This window comes from Giraffa tippelskirchi, chromosome 12, assembly GCF_054371585.1.
Source record: "Giraffa tippelskirchi isolate mGirTip1 chromosome 12, T2T-mGirTip1v1.2.pri, whole genome shotgun sequence".
NCBI classification, from domain to species: Eukaryota; Metazoa; Chordata; class Mammalia; order Artiodactyla; family Giraffidae; genus Giraffa; species Giraffa tippelskirchi.
Window position 1 is genome coordinate 24,941,054 of NC_137286.1, and position 13,947 is coordinate 24,955,000.

A 13,947-nucleotide genomic window follows, 5' to 3' on the forward strand; every position below is an offset into this window, starting at 1 on the left:
TAGGTATAGTACACAGTATTTGAGCACTTAGTATGTGCCAGGCATTGTTCTAAGTACTTTACATGTATTAATATACTTATTCCCTGTGATAAACCCTATGAGAGAGACTATTATCATTACTCAGATGAGAAAAATGGGGAACAAAGAGCTTATGTAACTTATTTAAGCTCACTCAGCAGAAAATAGTGGCACTAGGGTTTGCATACATCAGTCTCCAGAGCCTGTGCCCTCACCCTCTACACTGAAGTTGCCTCTAATTGCCTTTAGCACTACTGAGGAGGTAAGACCACCACTGGCCTTTAACAAGCTCCTTAAGAAGGCCTGTGGAGTGAATAATGAATTAATATTTTTAAGGAACTCGCAATTTTATTGAGAAGATATTATCCAAACATACACCCACACAGACTTTTAACTTTTGTGAGTTTATGTCACGCCTCACCACTCTATGTATGAGTTTCTAAAAGGTATATACATATTAGCATATATATGATTGACTTCCCCCAAACATGTGATACAGAGTAAACGACTAGGGAGGACTCAATCTTGGACTCAATACTGACCCCCCTCTCTTCTGCATCCTCCCCTCAATCCACTGCATCAGAAACCCTGTTGGCTCTCCCTTCAGAATAGATCAGAATCCTAAGTCTCCTCACCACCTCCACTTGGTACACCATTGGTATGAGTCACCTTGCTGATGGTCATAGTCTCCCAGCGGGTTCCCTTCTTCCACCCTCATCCCCCACAGCATATGCTCAGCTAGCTATCAGACTGATTCTAAAAATTAAATGATATCCCATTACTCTTCAATTAAAAAATTTCCCCAAGGCCCCATTTCAAGTAGAGTAAAAGCCAAAATCCTTACGTGGCCTGCCAGGGGCCTATGTGTGGGCTCCTATCACCTCACTGACCTGTCTCCTGCTACCATCCTCCCTGCTCATGCAGACTCCAACCTCTTCGTGGTCTTTGAACACATCAAGAACCTTTGCACTTCAGAGCCTTTGCTCTCTCTAGAGTATCTTCCCCTGCCTATCCAGAGGCTTCCCTGGTAGCTCAGTTGGTAAAGAATCCGCCTGCAATATAGAAGACCTTAGTTCAATTCCTGGGTCAGGAAGATCTGCTGGAGAAGGGATAGGCTACGCAAGGCTACGCACTCCAGTATTCTGGCCTGGAGAATTCTATGGACTGTATAGTCCATGGGATTGCAACAGATGCCTAACTCTTTCACATCCTTAGAGGGAAATGTCATACGTTAAAAATGGAACCTTACATATCTGAAACCATAACAAAAGATCACCCCAGCATTCCTAATTTCTTCTTAACCTGTATTTTTCTTCCATAGCACTGACCACCACCTAACAGGCTATGTGATCTACTTGGTTTTCAACATTTATTGCTTATTGCCTGTCTCCAAGTAGGAAGGTGAAGATTTTGGTCTTTGTTCACAGATCTACCCCAAACAATAGCTCCTGGTTATAGAATGTGCCCAGTTAATGTGCTGAATTAAGAGAGGAAAGAAAGCACTCTATAAAGCAAAGGCACAGAGATAGTACACACGTTGTACCTAATACAAGTTAAGTGGACATGTTTCAGATAGGAGCAGAGAGTTTGTGTTTGCAAAGACCTTGGGGGAAAAGGAGAGGCAGTCTAGAGCAAGACTGGGGGAGTTTAAACACTACGCTATAGACACCATGTGGTGAGAATGAACAGTCAATGATTTTGAGCAAGAAAATATGCTAGAAACATTATCTTAATTATTTATAAGGTGGCCCAGAAACAAAAATCTGTATTGCCTTGCAAGGTATTTTGTGTACAGTAGACTCAAGTATTTAACTTAATAAAACTAATGAAATGGAAGATAAGATGACTAAGGAAGAGACTGCAACCATCTAGGCATGAAATAAGAGCTTAAATTAAGGACATGGAAAAATAAGAGAATTATTTTTAAATCATGCTACAAGCAGGATATTTCAGACTAGAGAGAAGTAGAAGAGAAGAAGATTCCAAGAGAAAGCCTGAACAACTAGAAAATTTAAGATAAAGCCAAAGAAGTGTCAGGTGGAGGGGAACATTCTGAGGAAGGTGCGGCATTCTTTTCTTGAAGAAGGCTGCCCTATCCTGGAGAGAGCTCTAGACTGGAGATCAGGAAAGCCTTTTTTTGTAAGAAGGCCAGGCCACACAGCCACCCTGTAAAATTCTTCAAATCTCTTAAGGGCTCTTTTAGTTTGGTTGGCTGAGGATTTTCTCCATGTAAAATAGAGATAAAACACAGTTTACTGGGTTTCTTTGAGGATTAATTGGGAATGACCATGTCGAGTTTATAAATTTGTTGGTCTTTATATGCAGAGGTTGTTGATGTAAAGTAGATCACAAGTAGAGACATCAAGAGTTTGGAAATACAAACTTGAACTTGGAAAGAGGTAGGGCTTGATATGGCGGCTTTCCCCATTGTTCAGTGGTAAAGAATCCACCTGCAATGCAGGAGCCACAGGAGATGCGGGTTTGATCCCTGGGTTGGGAACATCGCCTGGAGGAGAGCATGGCAACTCACTCCAGTATTCTTGCCTGGAGAATCCCCATGGACAGAGGAGCCTGGGGGGCTATAGTCCAGAGGGTCACAAAGAGTCAGACATGACTGAAGCCACTTAGCACACACTCAGGGCTTGATACAAAAGTTTTGGATTCATCCATTTCTGCGATAACTGCAGTATAGGAGAAGATGAAATTGCCAAAGGAGAGACCTAATTGCCCCCGTACTAGAGAGCACACAGCTGGGTGTACAGAGGACACTGAGTGTTTAAGTGACTTAAATGTTCAAATATAAGAACTTGCCCTCCTCTACAGGTAAGTCTTTAGGTTCCTCAGAGTCTTACTCTTTTGCAGAAATAGACTTCGGGACTATCCTTCACTGGACGATGAATGATTTTCTGTGGAAAACTGTCATCCTGCTCCAAGAGGCCATATCATTCTGTTCAAAGGGGATGAATTGCTGGGCCAGACTGACTCAGATTATTCTGCTATAAATAAGCTACTAGACTGAACCTTACCAGCTGTGTAAAATGAGCAACTGGCCTACCATCTCTGGGCCTTTATGTTCTTGAGTGCAAAATGAGTACACTACTTACTTATTTCAAAAATGGTTGTTCAGGTCAGTTATCACAATGCCTAAAGACCATAGAACACCACAGTTGGAATCTGTTCCTCCATTTTCTTCTGATTTCAGATCAATTACTGCATCTATGTTATTGCATATGGAAAAGCAGCCAACATAGAGGCAGGAATGGTGAAACTGAAACCTAACTTCACTATCAAGAGTTAAAACTTCTGTTGTCCCTAGATGGATCAATTTAGCCTCACAAGGAAAGGCCTCAGCATCAGTGAGTATTCCCTTTTGATGGCAGAATAAATGCAGCTGTATTGTCTATGTCACAGAACCTCGATTTTTGAGGACACACTATACCACAGCAATCATTTGTGTCCTTCAGGCTTCTCCTGAACAAAGCCAATAAAGGTATTTGTGGGGCAAGTGAGTCAAACTTGTCACTAGATCCTTATAAAAAAAAAAAATACACTACTTAAAATCTGCTGGCCCACAATTTCAGTTTAGTCTTCCCTTCGCAAAGGCATTTCACAAGTGTGATAACTTAAAAACAAAAATAGCATTCTTTATTCCTACTAGCCTCATATAAATTGTTACTAGCTCTGGGCAAGCAGCATTCAGAGAAGGGAGTAAACAATCTTGCTATCACATGAATTTATAGATCACCAAGAACTCGGCAATTCCCCCTACTCTCCACCTTTATCCCCACTGGATGTGTCTCCAAACCTCTGCTCTTTAAAACCATGGTGACATGACCACCACTGCTTTCCCTGATATTAATTCAAGACATAGGACACCTGATGAATTTCTCCAGGGGCTGAAAATTGGAGCTGCTGCTTATTTTCCCCTTACAAGCCATCAAGTACTGAGGCAGTCCCTAGAAAAGCACGCTGCCTCCCTGGAAGTGAACAAAGACGGGCCTGCTATTACATATATTCCTCGCTTTTCTAAAATTTCCCTTATGCCACTTTGCTTTTATGAAAGACTACATTTGTACCTGTTTTAATAACTGAAAGAAATCAGAAGAGGACTTTCACATTTAGGGGAAAAGGCAAAAGTAAAAATAGCCGTCAGTGTTTGTTTTGCAGTGAGCCATTACAGGCAGCACACCGTGTGAGCAGCGAGAGGCACCACCAGGCTCCTTCCCCAGGAACTACGCTCAGCATCTCAGCATCAAGCCTTCATAGCTCTGAACTCTGTGTGTGAGCATCTGTCTTCATCTCCATTCATTTTGTGCATCTGTTAGCAAAATGGGTCCTAAGGTAACTGCTTCTTTGCTTTACATCATTTTGTCTTACGAAAGCTCTCATAGGAATGCTCTGCTTTCTGATGGCTGGGGAATCCTGCCCTGCAAATGTAGTTCTTCACCAGGAGATCCAGCTGGTGTCTAAAGGCTTGAGAGACTGTGCCCAGCAGAGTCAGGCCAACTCAATTTCACTCCTAAAACAGTTTTGTTAGTGTAGTTGGAGAACAGAAGCAAAGCAAAGAATCAAAAAGATTGTGTACCTCTACTGGCTGCAAGGCCAAGGTATGCGACTGGCTGTGATTCACTCTGAGCACCCCTGACAGACAGTAGTCAAAGAAATGAGGCTCCTCTGGAAGCTTATGTTGGTTGAAATGCAAGTGATGAGAACTGCTAGAGAAAGAAACAGATCTTTCATCATCGGTTTCTTATGAGTAAAAGCAAAGAGTGATATATTAATATATGACTATATATTAATATAAAATCTTCTATATAAATACTATTGTATTTATTGTAGGCAGCCTTTACAGCTGAACTGAAGGAAGGGAAGGGAAATTAGGTTTTAAATAAGACACAGTGATAGTCTATTTAAATTGCATAAATAGCGAGCACTCAGTTTCAAACAATCCTGATTGATACATGAATCACAAAGGTCTCAAGTTTGCCAATGGAAAATCACTCAAGAATACTTTCCTTACACTCTGGTCATTGAACCAAAATCCTCCCAGAAACCAGACTTCTCTCTGCTTTGAGAACTACAAGAAAATATCTCAATGCTGAACACAGTAAGTAGAATTCTCTTGTTAAGCAACGTAAGGAATGATGCAGCAGATGTGGCATGTGAGAAAATGAGTTTGTAAAGCAGCCAAAAGGCTCGATCTCATCACGTAACGGTTACTTCTCAACTTCTCACACGTGTACATGTTCTGACCTAAAAAGCTGTATGTTTCGAGTCCACCATACCCTTCTCACAATTAGCTTCATTCTCCAACTTTCTACCTTTCTATGATGGACTCTCTAGATTAAACTATTGAGAGGATAGAGAAGGATTTTTCTGCCAAAAATTTTATCGCTAGTGCTTGCTGGAGTTCTTGTTTTTTTTCTAACAAAAGAATTTAAATTCCCCACACAAGAAAGTAATAGAAGTTCAAAACGGAAACACAAACTGCAACAGAAAAGATTATATATATATATATATATATATATATATATGTATGTGTATGTGTGTGTACATATATATATATAGTGTAAGAAAGCAAAATTTCTGCAGAGAGTAGTTTCTATATGGAAATTGACTGTATAGTTTCCAACTTCCCTTAAATAAGTTGCTTGTGTACAAGTTAGAACATTTGACCCCAGATATTTCCTAGCTAGGGCAACATGTGGATAGATTCACAAGGAAATACTATATTCATGGATATACATCTATCAAAGATGACATGCATATATACACAAATACATACAAGGATAAACACCAAATTGTTAATAGTGGCTGTCCATGGGTGGTGCAATTACGAATGATATTTTTTTCTTTAGGTTTATATGCATTTGCTATAAGTTCCGGAATGAAATGTGTTACATCTCTATTAAAAAGAGCCTTACCTCAATAAAGATGCTTTTAAAAGCCAAAAAAAAAAAAAAAAGAGCCTTTCCAAGAGAAAACAATAACTAGTCTAGGAATTGCCTGCCCCCAGTCCACCAACCCAGAGCCATGGGCCTAAAGAAATATAATTTCAAGAATATTCCCCCCAATACAAGTTGATGGCCTTCCACAGTATACTCGATAAGCTCTAAAGTAACACAAATCCAAGGTCATCACTGAGCAGAGGACAGGGAATTCCCTGATTCACTAGACAAATACATGGAAATAAAAGTTCTGAGTAACACTGAAACCATAATCTCTTCTCTCTGTTGCTGGAAAGACTATTAAAGGGGTATGCTAACTATATACCTTCTCATTTAAGTGGATAAAAAAATTCCTGTTGCATTTTTCTGCTGTAAGCTTATGCATACTTTTAACACATATCATAATACTTATTAAGTGACATTTCCACAATATTTTGATGTCTTTTTCATTGGAAATTTAAGAAAATATAAATTTTCCTAAGCATATGAAATTTTCTGGTGTAGGAAATTAACAGTGATCCTGAATATCCCCTAAAGTTCACAAGTACTCCTTATAATGGAATACTGTATTCTGAATGCTATGAAAGTGAAAATCCTTGCATTTATTTATGCAACACATAGTAATAAACAACAAATTTAACATACAATTCAATGTGTATGTTAAAGTTATGTATATGTTAAAGGATGTGTTCCTTTAGGACCTTTCAATTCCTTAACATTTCCACAGTCATAATGGTTTATCTGGCTGGAGGCTAAATGACAATTTCCATTTTGCAAACAAGAGCTCTAGGTGGTAAATAGTCATACCCTAAGTCAGATGAGTAACATAGTACAGCTCATTTAGTGAGTTTTTACTATATGCCAAGAACTACAGTAAGTGTTTTTGTAGTTTAGACCTTACACTCTGAAGTCAGATAGACTGAGGCCACCCACTCCAGTATTCTTGTCTGGGAAATCCCATGGACAGAGGAGCCTGGTGGGCTATAGTCCGTGGGATGGCAAGAGTCGGACACAACTTAGTGACTAAACCACCACCACCACCACCACCACCAAACTTTCTCTGTAAAGAGCCACAAAGGAAACATTTGAGGCTTTGTATCCCATATGGTCTCCATCACCGCTATTCAACTGTGCCATTATACCACAAAAACAGCTATAGATAATGCATAAGTGGTTAGGTATAGCAGTGTTCTAATAAAACTTTATTTACAAAAACAGGCAGCAGGAAAGGGGAACAGGTATGGCCAAGGAGCCATAGTTTAGTGATGCTGATCCAATCCCACTATATCCCACCTTCTTAAGCTTGAGTGAGCTATTCTATAAGCCACTGTTACCTGTAAAATGGTGATAATAATCACACACAGTGCCTGCGTTTATTGTAAACACTTAAAAATGTATGTTAAGCTATTAGCCCACTCCCAGAAATCAGCATCTGGTAAAAGATTAGTAATGTTAGTCATTATAACTATCTTTATCATCACATTGATCCTCAGAAACAACTGTGAAATAAATATTTTTGCCTCAATTTTAGAGATAAGAAAACAGAAGTTTCAAGAGTTAAGTAACTTAGCCACTGTCCTGCATCTAACAGATAACCATAGGGCTAGATCAAACTCAGATCTATTTCCTCCAGTAATGATTAAATATTATTGCATGAACTAGTGGACCTAAATTAGACTAAAGCATAATTCTTCTACTCTACTGCATAAACTAAGTCCAAAAATTCACTAAAGACACATTTACAGACTCAACACAGCACAAGCTGTTCTTAACGTGAAGAGAATTTATTAAATCCAGTTTATGTATAACCATAAGTTTGCTCTATTATTTTTTAAATCTGTGCACAAGCACATTCGTCTCTGTCCCTCTCTGAAACCACCCATTAGCGATTTTGAACACTGTACTTGAACAGCATGCCTACAAAAGGCTCATTGTAGCTCTTTTCCTCTAACTTGACCTTTACTTTCTGTTCTCAAGTTTCTAGAGTTCTCATACATACTGCAGGTGTGTCACTAACCAATTATTTTTTAAAAATCTAGGCAGTCACTTCTCTCATAATGAAAATATACACCCTGGTGAAGCCAATTAATATTCTTTCATTTTAAATCATGCCTCCTGTGCCTGTCCATTTTTACTCTCTGGCATACCTTTATCTTGAATTACAAGTGGTCTGTGAGGAGAAAGGCAAATACGGAGTACCTCAAGCCAAGAAAAGCAGTCAATTCGTGGACTGGTCCTGAACTGGATTGCACACTGGGAGAGTCCTCCAAGATGTTTATAAATAGAAAATAACTTCAAACTAACAAACACTGGATGACTGCACATTCTTCCCTGCAAAGCACACTAAGTAACTTTCCAAACAGAGGAGGTGCTGAGGCTGTGGGCCACTCCCATGGCAGGTTTCCTGCCCCGGGTCTAAGTTGCTTCCAGAGCTACTCCCTCTAACAGACAGTCTGTTCTACCCTTTCCCCTCCTGAAAACCTCTGTAGGACCCTACATGGGGACAGTCTACCTGACGCCTTTGCTGCTCCTCCTTCTCCAACTTCAACTGTCCTTCTTCCCCAGCCCTCCACTCTTCACAACTGCTATTTGTGATTTGCTACACCGGGGTCTCAAAGAGTCTGACACAACTTTAGCAACTAAACACCACCACCATAAATACCCATCTTTTAGTCCAAATCACTACCTCAAGCATCTCTCCCCCAAATCAGGTATCTCCTCCACCATCAAGACTCCAGAGTCCATCTTGATTATTAAAAATAACTCAAGACAGTAACGACGATCCTAGATGCAAGGCAGCAAAAGAGACACAGATATAAAGAACAGACTATTAGACTCTGTGGGAGGAGGCGAGGGTGGGATGATTTGAAAGAATAACTCTGAAACATGTATATTACCATATGTAGAACAGACAACCAGCGCAAGTTCGATGCATGAAGCAGGGGACTCCAAGCCGGTGCTCTGGGACAACCCAGACGGATGGGGTGGGGAGGGGGATGGGGGGGGTTCAGGATGGGGGAGCTGTATGTGCACCTGTGGCTGATCCGTGTTGATGTGGGCCTGAGGCCACCAAAGTGTTGGAAAGTGATTGTCCTCCAGTTAAATTAAAAAAAAAAACCTCTTTCTTTCTTGGTGCCACTCTCATTGTTTACCTTCACCTCACTAGAAGCACCTCTCACAGGGAACCCCAATTACTTGTTCACCTCTCAGTCTTCCAGGCTTCTGGAGGGCAGAGTTTTCTTAGACACTTTTGACTAAGTCAGTTTGTGTAAAACAGCACCTGACTTGTGGGTGACAATCAAAATACACTTTGTTAAATGAATAAATTAGTTCCTTCTAAGCTAGTTTGGTATTAGCCCTAAATAATATACATCCATGCCATCCACATTACCAAGATATGCCACTTCAAGTCATTTGCAGGCAACACCATTGGTGTGATGCTAAAATTAACTGGGAGAAACTACCAGAAACCATGCTGAGGTCTGAAAGGCGTTATGTAGAAATTAGAATTCATTTGGCTATTGAAGCTGTTCTTGCTACAAAGTTCAATGCCTGTTTAACGTGCAGATTCTATTAGAGCGCTTTATGAAGTTCACTATATATTTCTCTTTTCTCAATTCTTTCATATTTACTGATCCAAATATCACTGGCATAATTATTCTAATGTGTGTGAGGTGGGGGAGGAGGCACCAGTATAATAGCAATCAATCAGTCAGGTTAAATAACCAGTAAAAGAACTTGCTGCTGCCACTGGAACCTCCTTGACCTTTCCCTCCCCTTCAGCACGGGTGACCATCTCTCCCCCAGCAGACTGCCTGACAAGGCACCTGTCTTGTTCTCCTTAATTGGGAGGACAGGTGCAAGAGTTTTGGCACTGTCCGGCACAATACAGTTGATGAAGACTGGTGAATTTCTTCTGTCTTCATTCATTCTCCTAACTCTTATTCCTGGATCCTGTTAATTCCTTCCCTCTTCTGAATCTGAAATCTTCCCATTCCAAACCCCTACTTCTTGGCCAAAGCCAGCCTTGAGTCCTCAGTAGGAGAACACCCTCTTTCTGAATTTGTTCTTTTCAAGAAAGAGAAAAATATCACCCCTTACTCTTCCAGGCCCATATTAGTTTCTCCAATCCCCGTCGGGGTGTCTGAAATTATTCTGTTGGATAAGACCATTTTTAGCTTGAGTTCTTTACTTGGAGTTGCTTGTTAAAATTTGAATGGCCCTGAAAAGAGTAGCAGTATCAGTTAATACCTGATCTGCAGTGAGAGGGACAGACAAAAATGCATGACCCATCTCTTCGGGGAAAGTCCAAAGCATGAAACACTACCCAGGTATCCAGGTGGAGTAAATTTCAGAGAGCAGAAAGACAGGCTTGAGATGGAGAAGGTAGGAAACAAAACCCCCACAAATTTGCCAGTGTTCCCCTATCCTTAGATGATACCTGTATGTGTGTTAGTCGTTAAGTTGTGTCCAACTCTTTGTGACCCCATGGACTGTAGCCTACCAGGCTGCTCTGTCCATGGAATTCTTCAGGAAGAAATAAGGGAGTGGGTTGCCATTTTCTTCTCCAGGGGATCTTCCCAACCCAGGGTTGAACCCTGGTCTCCTGCATTGCAGGCAGACTCTACCCTCTGAGCCACCAGGGAAGATATCTATCTAGTAAATTACAAATGCCTTCTCAATCTTGGCTGCACTATGAGACTAGGAACCCTGACTTAAACCCTTTTGATTAAAATAGTACAGCAATGCCTATCAAAATGGTATATAGCAAAGGCTCAATAAATGTCAGTAACTTAAGTTCCAGTCTCCCCAGACTCATTCTTAAAGCTGTGTTCGGCAACAGTAATTTAAGGATGACTAATCTTCCTCAAATCCTCTATGGTAGTGTCTGACTAGGTAGACAAATCATCACAAACTTTAAGGTCCTAAAGGTCTTTGTCAGCTGACTCTTTTCTACCTAGTTACCTTTCCTCACAACCACACAAACACAGGTGATTTGATGAATTTATTGCCACAATTCTATCTCATGTCCATGAAAATTTCTTTTCCCCTGACTCAAATGTTTTCTTGTCTTTCTTTAAAAATAAATTTTAAAGTCATCATAGTTGTTATGGAGAGGGATGTATTTTTTTTCTGACTCTCCATAGTACTTTTAGAATTGAAAGTAGAAAAAAATAAAAATTGTTTTAATTAGAAACAACTGTGTCAACTCCCAATCATATCTACTACTTTATAAATGGACTCTAAAATCTAGAAATACAATTGTAAATGATATAAAGAGCTGAAAACAGAGAGACAGATCTGGGACCTAAAAGTTCTAGTATTTAGCAAAATGACAGTTTAACATAAAGCAATGAAATTTGTAAAGTGTTTACAATGTGGTTAGCGTTTCTGAAAACACTGTATTCCTACCCTTCGCTAAAATATTTAACATCACCAATTATTATATTAAGTTTCAAACTGTCTATGTCATAATCATTTAAGAAGCTAGAATAACTACCATTATTTTGAAATCATAAATTATGGACATTTTGAAATAATTACTCACAGGTTTCATATTTCTATGTACTTTAAACTTTCAATATTATTGAACTGAATTACTTATCTTAATAATTCCTACTAACATCTAAGTGCAACACACAAAATGTTTTAAAATGTAAAATAATTCACAATAATTATGAACCCATAGAATTACAGTTGGAAAGAATATCACTCCTCTTAAGCGATATATGCTGGTAAGTATTTAACAATTAGATGAGTATAGGAAAGCATCTGATATGCAGCATTTTCCAAGTTTTAGAGTGCAAATACCTTCCCCAATTTCATGTTACCAACATGAAGTCAGGGGTCACAGAGTTGGAAAGATAAGCACACAGTCAGCTCTTGTGAGCCCATCCAAGCTGGCTCTGGCACATCCTAAATATGCAAATCCAGACAGTGTAGCCTTTTCATTCCTGAACCATTTTCACAGACTGACCATTGCTTTATAACCCACTGTACCCTGAACATTTACTGACTTAATACCCATACATTATCATGGTTACATGTTTACCGACCAACTACTAGACTGATTCTGGATATATAAACACAGTGGTAAACGCATTTTACGTCAGAACGCACTCTGTGTGCTGTGCTTAGTCGCTCAGTCATGTCCGACTCTGGACTGCAGCCCGCCAGGCTCCTCTGTCCTTGGGGATTCTCCAGGCAAGAATACTGGAGTGGGTTGCCATGCCCTCCTCCAGGGGATAACACACCCTATGTACATATATATATATATATGTGGGTTTAGGTACACATACACATGTACAAATATATGTGAGTTCAGGTACACACACACACAAAAAAAAAACCCAGAAGCCTCACAAGATAAAACACACTCTTCTTATATGCAATGCACAAAATTTTCTGTTCTCTTCTATTTCATTTTTAAAATCTGACCTTGATCCATTAAATTGGATTCATAATGCCATTATTTCAGTAGAGGCCCCCAAATTGAGAAAAAGTGTTCTACTAGACGCAAAGCTCACTGAAGATAGGATTAAATGTCTCTTGTCTGTGTCTAGCCGTGTGACTAGTAGTAATTACTGAGGCCCAAGAAGGTTTAGTGACTGCCCAAAGGTGAATCTGAATCTGCCAGCTTTGTTAAAATAGCCCTCAAGGCAAGTGATAATTCACTACACAGAATCAGTATATTCACGGCTCAACATGGAAAGCTAGAGGGTCTTTTAAGACAGCCACTCCTTCACCAGCAATTCATGGAAATTTTTTTTATAATTGTTCCAAAACCGTCAATTTTGGAACTCTGGCCCTTTACCCTCTGTGGCCTTTACGGCCAGCCCGGCCTGTCTGCCTAGGATGACTAAGCAAATCTGAGCAGGCAGTATTTCCCACTTACTGATAATGTTCACCCCTAAAAAGTGTTGACAAGACATCTATCTTTTTCACAAAACATTTCCAATCCTCTAGGGAGGGAACCTATATAAATGCTGATAAATTAAATGCATTATATAGAATATACATACTCCCATATATAATATACATTAACACCAGCTTTCCAATAACCAGAAGCCAAAGGTTTAATTGGAGAAAATACTCACTCAGGAAAATAAAGTCAGGATCCATGGCCTTTTCTCTTCAGTGTGCTCATGCACGACATGCCTTTTTATAGGTGCTATTAAATGTACACTATAGTTTCAAGACAATCCAGATAAGTATCTTCACTAAAATACACAGCACCATTAATCATCTCAGTGACAGTACTCCAATTTAACATCTTGGGGATTTCCTCCCCTTCTTCATCATTTATTTGCCAATATTTCCTTGTTATGAATATCCCCCTAGTGACTTTCCCTGGCAGTCACAGCTGTGCTGCCTACTGTGTCTACCTTGACTACAAATAACACCAATTCTTAAAAGAGCAAGCCCTTCAGATGACACCTCCAGTTCGAGGAGAAGCCTGGCTATGGACTGAATTCCCGGAGACCCTATCCACACTCTCGCGAGTTTGAACTGATAAACCTCAGCCTCTAAGCAGATAGGAATGTTAGACACGTGATGCTGGCCTAATTACAAATGAACAACAGTTGGCTGAATGGTCAACAATCAACTGCTGCTTTATATGGTCCTTAAAGGACCCCCTTCTTCTACAGCAAAAGGCTTTCTCCGAAGTAGCCACAGATCACAACAGAGCCACAAAAATCACTTAAAAAAATTACAGAAACCCGTCTACCAAGAGCCTCAGTAATTATGACTCACGGATAATCAGAATTTTCCAAAAAATACCATCAGAAACAATTCTGCATTGTAATTCACTAATTCTGATGAAGATAATAACAGTATTTAGTGAAAGAATATCAAGAAATAAAGCCAGAGAAAAGTTGCAAAGATATAAGAAAGAGTCCCCGTGCCATCCAGTATCTACTTCGCGTCCACTTCAGAGAGCAGCCTCCACAGGCTCCAGGATTTCTTGATCTTTTATAAA

At 39.8% G+C, this 13,947-nt stretch overlaps 1 protein-coding gene across 2 annotated transcripts in view; it reads right to left on the minus strand.

Moving 5' to 3' along the window:
• The window catches only part of NPAS3 (neuronal PAS domain protein 3), a 925,755-nt gene that overhangs the window by 781,585 nt on the left and 130,223 nt on the right, over positions 1-13,947 (minus strand). The window contains exon 1 of one of the 2 annotated variants that reach the window (XM_081547994.1): positions 8,114-8,218. The exons of the other annotated variant lie outside the window; for it this stretch is intronic. The gene's annotated coding sequence lies outside the window, so the exon portion shown is untranslated. Of the gene's footprint in view, positions 1-8,113; positions 8,219-13,947 lie in introns of those variants that run through there. 2 annotated transcript variants of the gene reach the window in all.